The sequence below is a fragment of the Thalia democratica genome, chromosome 6, assembly GCF_965202585.1.
Source record: "Thalia democratica chromosome 6, ktThaDemo2.hap1.1, whole genome shotgun sequence".
Taxonomy (NCBI): Eukaryota; Metazoa; Chordata; class Thaliacea; order Salpida; family Salpidae; genus Thalia; species Thalia democratica.
Genome location: NC_139170.1, coordinates 9,219,710 through 9,228,413, shown reverse-complemented (window position 1 = coordinate 9,228,413; position 8,704 = coordinate 9,219,710). Strand labels below are relative to the sequence as shown.

At 22.6% G+C, this 8,704-nt stretch overlaps 1 long non-coding RNA gene across 1 annotated transcript in view; it reads left to right on the top strand.

Annotated features, from left to right (window-relative positions):
• The first annotated feature begins 298 nt into the window (after window positions 1-298).
• Window positions 299-8,704, top strand: part of LOC145839386 (uncharacterized) — a 39,200-nt gene continuing 30,794 nt past the window's right edge. The window contains exons 1-3 of the long non-coding RNA XR_014370054.1: window positions 299-356; window positions 2,718-2,806; window positions 6,424-6,496. This is a non-coding gene — a long non-coding RNA (uncharacterized LOC145839386). The remainder of the gene's footprint in view (window positions 357-2,717; window positions 2,807-6,423; window positions 6,497-8,704) is intronic.

The window sequence follows — 8,704 nt, the reverse complement described above, 5'->3', positions numbered from 1 at the left end:
GCCGCAGTTTGCCGACCCCTGATTTAGAGTTATCAACTTAAAAAATGAACCTTTTTTCTAATTTATGTTAGTATTCAATTTATATTATTTAATTATTTTCTATATAAGTTCTATAAGAAATTAGTAAAATCAACTAAGAGGCAAGCTTAGTTGATTTAATCAGTAATTGTTTAAAAAATTATTTTTGACAAATAAAATTTCAAATTGTTTTAACCACAACCCATTTTAACTAAGAAATATAATTAGTACAAATTTAAATATGTATACACACAAAAATTCAATCAGTATTATTTTTTTCAGATGTTTGCAGTCCAGTATAATGCATCCACGTTTGATATCTATGTTTAATGACACAGGTTAGTTGAACTCTTTTTCATCTATAAACAAAATCTTAAAACAAATCAAAGATGCGCTGAAAACTTCAATTTGGAGATAATAAAAAGTTGTTGTAACGTTTTTGACTTAATCAAAGTGGAAGCTTCATGTATTTTATATAGAAAACCTACCCTTTGTAGGCAAAAAGAGTTTAATTATAGTAGTGCTCATTTTACTAAATGCTCTTTTTGATATTAGCTAATTAAAGTTTGAATTTAATTATCTCTAATAACAAGTATTACGATTAGTTATTTGTATTTGACTTTGTATGTAAATAATATTTGTTTAGTGACTCTTAATCTTACTACATAAGTTAAATTTATCTTTAATTTATTGCTATGTATGTAAAGATAATAATAGCTGAAGTATATTTGGTTTTTTTCACTGAGTGTCTTTTGTATATAATTTAATATAATTTTGTTGACGGAATAAACTGTTGACAAGTAGGTTATTAACGAAACACTGATGATAACTTTTAGTACTATGAAACTTAGGTAGTTTTAGAAGTCTGAATTATAAACTGTAAACTATAAAAAAAACTTTTTTTGAGAAAGTTAAAATAATAAAATTTGGTTCAGTAATATGGTTGTTTTCTAAACTTTTTAGTAAAAATATTTCTACAAGATTTAACTGTTTTTTTTTTTTCTTTACTCTATGCTTGATTTGTTTTGATTGTTTGTATCTTTTTGTGAAAATTCAACTTAAACAAAAGTTGTTTTTAGTGATTGTAAAATAAATGTTAATATTTGTATACTTCTATGTAAAGTATTTAAATTTTTTGTTTATCTTGTTGTTTTATATAGCTCTTACAAATAAAATATCAACTGCATTATATAAGTTTTTTATCAAAACTTACTAAAAAAGTCTACTGTTTAACTTTAAAAGCTTGAAATACAAAACTTTGAACTTAGGTTTTAATTTTATGTTAATAAACTAGTTGTTAAGATTATTAATTACTTTACACATAGTTTTTATTTTTTAATCTGTTCTTTTTACTTGTGTAAGTAAGTCTTTATATGAGTTTTAACTCCTGTTATTTTGATTCAAAGTTTTATGGTTGTTTGCTTACACTTATAAATTTAATATAAAACTTTTAATTCATTACAAGGTTTACTATTTCAAGTTTTGAAAACACTATCAATATGATAAACATTAATTTTAAAGAAAATATTTTACTAAAAATTATAAATACTAAAATGTCAGCGTTGCTGTTAAGGTTATTATTTTTATATTAAAATTATGAAAGTATTTGACTTAAAGTTAACCACAAAGATAAAAACATTTTTTAAAACTGTATGAGCTTTATTTTTGTTTTCGTTAAGAAGTTTTTTTAATATGTAAATAAAAATTTAACCATCTCATTTATATTTTGAACTTTATAAATATGTTGATAGACAAATTTCTGTTTAATTAAAATTATTTTTTTTTTTACTATTATAAAAAATAAAATTACTTGTTTATTGCGTCAAGTAATAGATATTAAAAAATCGAATTGATTTGTAATAATATTTTTTGTAAGTCATCTGTTAGCAGGACTCAAGTTACTTTGTTGGTCAATTTAAGTGATTAAATATCTTTTTAACAACATAAACAAAATAAGCTAATATTTTTTTAAACAAACAAAATTAATTAATTGACTTGTAAATAGAATTTTAAGTAATATAACTTTTTGTTAAACTTCCAAATAAGTAACTGTTTTATGTTTGATAATCAGTAGTCTTATTTATTATATTCATAGCTAACTGCATTAATATAATTATTTAATTTTCAGCTGATTTTAGAATCCAAATATTTCTTTTAATTTTTAAAGTTATATTGATTTTTTCTTAATCTGTGAGCATGGCTTTAAACATTTTTGTTTAGAGGTGTTCTGTTTGATCATATTTGCAATTTTGTGCTTACTTGCCTAAGGCATTGTTGTGTTCAGGGTTTTAAAGATTTTTAATGTTTTAAAGTTTCAAAGTTTATTAGGAGTCTCTTGTTATATGTTATTTTTGATTAAGCGTAATTTATGTAAGACTCGGTTTTGTTGAAGGTTTAAGTTTTTTATCATCCTTTATCTTTAGCCTTTATACTATTTTATATCAATATATATTTATGTTTCTTTGAAATATTACGTTGATAAATTTATAAATTTCAAATGTAATAATACATACATTTATAATTTTAAACTTTTAAAATTTTTGTAAAATTAACTTTATCAAACTTGTTTGTTAGTTAAACCTACCTTACAGTCATTTTATTTTAAACTTTACAATCAATATATGTTTCTTACAATAATTATTTAAAAGTACGTCTTAACGTTTTAAAAAAAAGTTTATCAACATTAAACATATTTTTAGCCTCAATGATTAGAATGATTGTCAACGTCAATTAATGAATAAATATGGAACTAACATTGGATGAAGATTTTAGTCATTTTACTTACTAGGTTTGTTTCATTGCTTTTGATTCTTACTTAAAACTTCTAAAAACTGTAATTGTAATTATAATAAATTTGGATTAATTTTTAACTTTGCTTAATGTTTTTATAAATTGATGATGTATAGCTATTTTTAAGTTTTCTAGAGAACGACAACAGTATAATTAAAGTTTTTTTTTTCTTAATCAGCCACAATCTTAAAACGATTTGTAACTTTTTATTTCACATTTTTTTAGTTAAAGTAAATTTCATCATAGTTTTGATTCGTAAACTAACTTAAAAAAAAAACTGACCTCAGTATGTAATTTAATAAAACTTTCGAACAACATAAAATAGTTGTAGTTTTAAACGTTTCACATTGTTTTAATAGAAAATGACCTAGTTGCAAAAATAACTGTAATTATAATTAAAAAGTGCAAAAAATTCCATTTATTGGTCATAACTTTCTGATTATTTGTTAAAACATATTTTTTGCGCTAATATTAAATTAAATAGTTATTGAAAAAACAGTTTAAATAAAAAAATAAGTTTTAATAAGTTTCTATTAACCAAAATATAATGCAGAAAAAGTAAGAACATGTCTTTAATTAAAATGTATTTTTAAAAGTATTAATCGTTTAATATGTATGGTATTTAAAATTATTTGTTGTATTTAAAAACATTTAATTAACGTAAAAAAAAAACCCATGAAAGTAATTAATAATGTTGCTTCAAATAAAGATTAAAATACAATATAACCTACATGTATTTAATAATGAAAGTTAGCATTTAGTTAGAAAGTATTTAGGTTTAAGTAACATTTATTATTTTATGCAACGAACTGACATAGTTTATTAATTAATTACTCATATAATTTTGAATGAAAATATTGGTAATCATATAAAAGTGTTTAAATATTAAAATAAAGTTTAAACAAAAGTAGTTAAATTTAAGGACAAGTTTCAAACTTTTATTAAATTTGCCACACACTCTAAAAAATTCACTTCTGCTGTAAAATTTTATGTAGCTGCAACGAAGTTAACTTCAGTGCACTATATGACTAGAAACGATCATAAACTTTTAAAGGGATCTTAATATATATATTTTTTTTAATTTAAGTCTTGTTTATAAGTAACACAGAATTTATATCGTAATCAGTTAAAATGAAATTTTAAATTTTTACCAAATTTACGAGAATGAATTATTTTTAAGTTAAAGTGATCTTAAAGTAATTAATATTAATAAAAGCAGTTTATGAACACTTAATGTTAAACTATTAAAGAATAGATATTAATCACTCTTTCGAGCTTAAATTGATAAATTGAATAATTGATGCAATGATATTTCTTACTTAATATATGCCTAAATCTAAGTGTCTAATTTAAAAAAAGTACTACATAAATAACATACTGTAATGATTAGGATCATTTTAACAGTACAGAAACCATTACCAAAGAAATCGTCAAACAATTTTATTTTGTATTTCAAACAGAAGTTTTAATCAATCTTTATCATCGCAGATTGTTTGAAAGTTATCTTAATTACATGATACTACAATTAAAGAGCGCGTTTTGTTATAAATCTAATCTATAAACGCTCGCTTTTTTGTAAAAAAACGTTCGGTGACGTTAAAAAACGTGTTTTTCATCTGTCATTAACCGGTTCACACGGACTTAGCGGTCTTAGATACTTTAGTTTGAGACATGTGTAGCCGGTTTATTGTGATCTGTAAAATTTATAAAAACAATTATAATAATGACACTTTGCCCGAATATTAGGGTTGCCACACAATCAGCGAACTCAGAGTATTCTGGAAAACTCAAGGAGTTTTGTTTTTTTTAAACTCTGTATACTTTTAAAATTTAGTTTTGGTTTTTTCTAAAAGTCCCAGGAAATCTTTTTTTTAGATCTAGAGTGAAATATTTTTCTAGATCAGTTTAAATAATTTGTTCAACGTTTTTTTTTAGCGCTTATTAAATATTTTTTTGCCTTGCGGCAGTTCATCAATATTCAGAGAATTAACATTGTAGTTTTTTTAAGTTTTAATTTATGTTTATCATGACTTAAGTTAAACAAAAGAAAACAGTTTATAGATATAAAAGTTGTGGTTAACTATGCCATTCTATTTTAATTCTATATTCTAATAAACTTTATATTTTTAGTTACTTGTGTAGTTTAATAAAACTATAGTATAGTATAAGTCCTTATTTCTCAAGTAAAATTACGTGTTATATGTTTACAACTACTTGTTTTTAGTAAAAAATTTATTAAAATGTCAATATAAAGTTGTTTAACATGTTTACAGAAAACAGAGTACAAAATTAGTTTTTTAATATAATTTGTTTTAACCTTTTAACATTGAAATTTTGAAAACAGTTTTTTTCATAAGTTTAGTAAGCATCTAATGCAGGAACACACACATACAACCTTCCTTTTATTATTAAAGAAGAAAAATGAGCATAAGGTATTAGTAATTTACGCTCATTCTGACAAAAAGCTCAGGGTAACTGAAGAAGTTTAAGGTAACTCAGGAAGTTTCTGGTAACTCAGAGGGAATTTTTTGATTCGAAGAGTGGCAACCTTGGAATAAATAATAAAAAGAGAGTCACAATGTATTTTATTTTATTTTATGAATCAGATTTAAAGAAACCTAGTAGACTAAAATACCTTTATTACAAAAAAAACAATCGTTCTGAAATAAATAGAAGTGTTTAAATTTTTTTATAATATTTTTTTATTTTTCTGCATTTATTGCTTTATACCATGGTTTTTCGAAATGGGTCAGATAGCCGCTTTAAGGTTAGTATCAGAAATTTAGGGGGCACAGGCATTACTAATCAAAGCGTCATAGGGGGCATAAGACCTCAATTTTTAAATATTTATTTCTAACTAACTTTTGTAAGGTTCATGAAAAAGCAAACAAAAGTATTGTGCTTATTTTAGGGTACTTTTGTAAGTTATACCAGATATTAAGGAAACACTTGAAACTTGTACTAGATCATGCTTTCAAGAGTGGGCAATTTCAAATAGTAGGAAGCCATAAGGTTATTGTTTTATACTTACACTACTTTGGAGTTGGCTATAAAGAGCAAAAAAGGTCTTTTGATAAGTCCTTTAAGTATCAAAAAAAAATACTTTTATTTGCTTAAATATTAATTGCAGGTTTTACTGTTGACAAAACGTTTTCCTGACTAAAACGTAAATATTAATTTACTGAGAAATTAATTATTTAAAAATTCTCCCAAAATTTATTTTTACATTTTAGTTACGCTTAATAGTTAGTTAATTGTCCAGTGAAAGCTAGCTTTGTAATTAATCAGTTAACTAATATTCAAGTTAAATGTTACAATTTTTAAAACCTACTTTGTGAATTTTTAATATTTACTGCATCTAAAATATAGCGCCTTATAATAAAAAATTATTTTAGTTAAACTGATGCAAGACCTGTTTGTACTTTAAACGTTTTTTGTTTTAATTAAACTCCGAGCTTAAAAATATTTCTTTTCACAAAAAAAAAAATTTCAAAAAAGTTACAGTTTAAACCTTTGATGATGTTAACAAACAATAAGTTCTAAAACATAAAAAATACCTTAACACTTTAGTATATTTGATTATAAGAACAATAAATATTATAATTAGTATTATAGGTTGAACTGAACACATCATAGTTCCTAGTCACTCAGAGCGTCTGCCTTTGTTGTATAATATCAATCAAATCAGGTTTGTTAGCTATAGTTATTTTTAATGTGTATGACTAATAGAAAAATAGACATTTGAAGAATTAGTAATTACCAATACTTAAAACTATAAATCTATGACACTCTAATAATTTTTTTCTGAACTTCAAATTACATCAAAAGACTTTTTCACAATCATTTATTGTTATCAACCCAAAAATATGTTGCATAATAGTTAAACCTGCAATAAATTAATTAGAAAAATAAATGCTTGCACATAATCGTTTCGCAGTGACGTCATTTAACTTTTGTTTAGAATTTACTTCAACTTATAAAACATTGAACAATTTGTAACAAAATTTAATATTTTGTTATACCTTGTTTTGCTCAAGCTAAAGTTTCAATTTTTTAAAATGACTACTTGAAGTTCAAATTCCGACAAATCAAAATCTTAACAAAGTATATCAAAAAGTTCTATATATTGGAAAACATTATAAATTTTAGATGATATTTTTATCTACAAATTTTATTTATTTGTTTTTAATTTAAAATTTTTAATAAATTGAAATAAAATAATTAAATAACCCACCTTCTTAATTATTTTAGCTGTATCTCCAAAAGTATTTAAAGTTTGCAAAAATAAAAAAAAGACATTTAGGTATTAATAAGACATATGTAAACAATTTTTCTTATTAAAAGTATATAAAAGTTTTTTAGATGTTTTCTTTAAAACTATTTTTAAGAGTTTTAGTTGTCAAAAGCATTAATGAGCATTAATTTTATCTTCACTTAAATAATAAATAAATATTTGTGAAGTTTCATTGTAACTTTTTTAAAGAATTGATAAAATTTGATTTTTTTTTTGAAATCGTTCAACTGTTACAAAGTCGTTAATGAAATTTTTTTGTTAAATAAATACTATTAATAAAATGTTCTATGCTAACTCCTTCAATTAATTTTCTTAAAAATTTTTATTTATGAATTGATGTTTCAAAAAGGGTTTAGGTTTTTCATTAATTTTATTTTTCTATTGAACTGAGTATTTACTTTTATTAAAGGTAAAAATTGCAATTGAATTTACACAATAAATTTGTGTCTACATGTTACTACTAATGAAATAAAAACATGATATTATATAGTAGATAGTTTCTACTACTAATTGCACTTATTTTAGTTAAATGGATAGTATTTGTATGCACATAAACGTTGTTTTATACAAATACTAATTTTTTTGTTAAACAATTTATTAAATAATTTGAAAATTTATCATTTATTAAACTATACATTCATGCATCTAACTTATATTTTCATATTGTTATTAATAATTTGTTACGGTAGGTTGTTACTAAATAGTTAGAGTATAGGGCTAATATAACTTGAAAAACTGAATTATAAGTTGTGTTTATTAACTTTGATTACTATTCGTGCTGTATAAATTATAACTTTCACGTAGTATTTTTAGAGTTTCAAACAAAAAAAATTCTATTACAAAGTACTTAAATTAAAAAAAATATTATTCACTTTAGATATTGTAGTAGCAAAAATTTTATATATCTATACAAACAGCAAATGTTTTACCAATAAAAATTAATAGTTTTTTGAATAATAACTTTATGCATTTAATACATTAGTTTATAATAAATAATTCACAGTCATTAAAACCTTGACAGTTAGCTGTAAATTAAAACTCAAAACTTTTTTTTAAAGAATATTCCTATATATGTCTTATTCATATTTACTCAAACTTTTTTTCTTCATAAGTACAACTTGAAAGCTCAAGAGTTTATAAAAAAATAATTTTCCGTTGTCGACGTAGTGAGCAAATGCGACAAAAAATTGTAACGTTCGTAAATATATTAGTAGACGTTTGTTGACTCTAAAAAGATTAAAAATATCTGAAAATAGCTGTTATATTTAAAAGTTGTTTCAAAAACGGCTAAAAATTAAAACAATGATAATATTTTAAAACCGTTTTCAAAAACTTATCTTCTTGATATCAATTATAGTATTTTAATACTTCTAATCTAAAATCTAATTTCACATTTTTTACTCATAAAACTATATTCAAAAACGTGTTTAAAAAAATTAAGTTTTTTTTTTTTTACTGTTAAAAGTTATTGATTTTTTAGCGCATTTAAGTTCACTTTAACTTGTTGTTTTAAACTTATCTTGAACTTTCACAAGTTTTTAGAGCCTGTTTTAAAATACGATAAAACAATTATCCTTTACATTTTTCTTTCATTGAACTGGC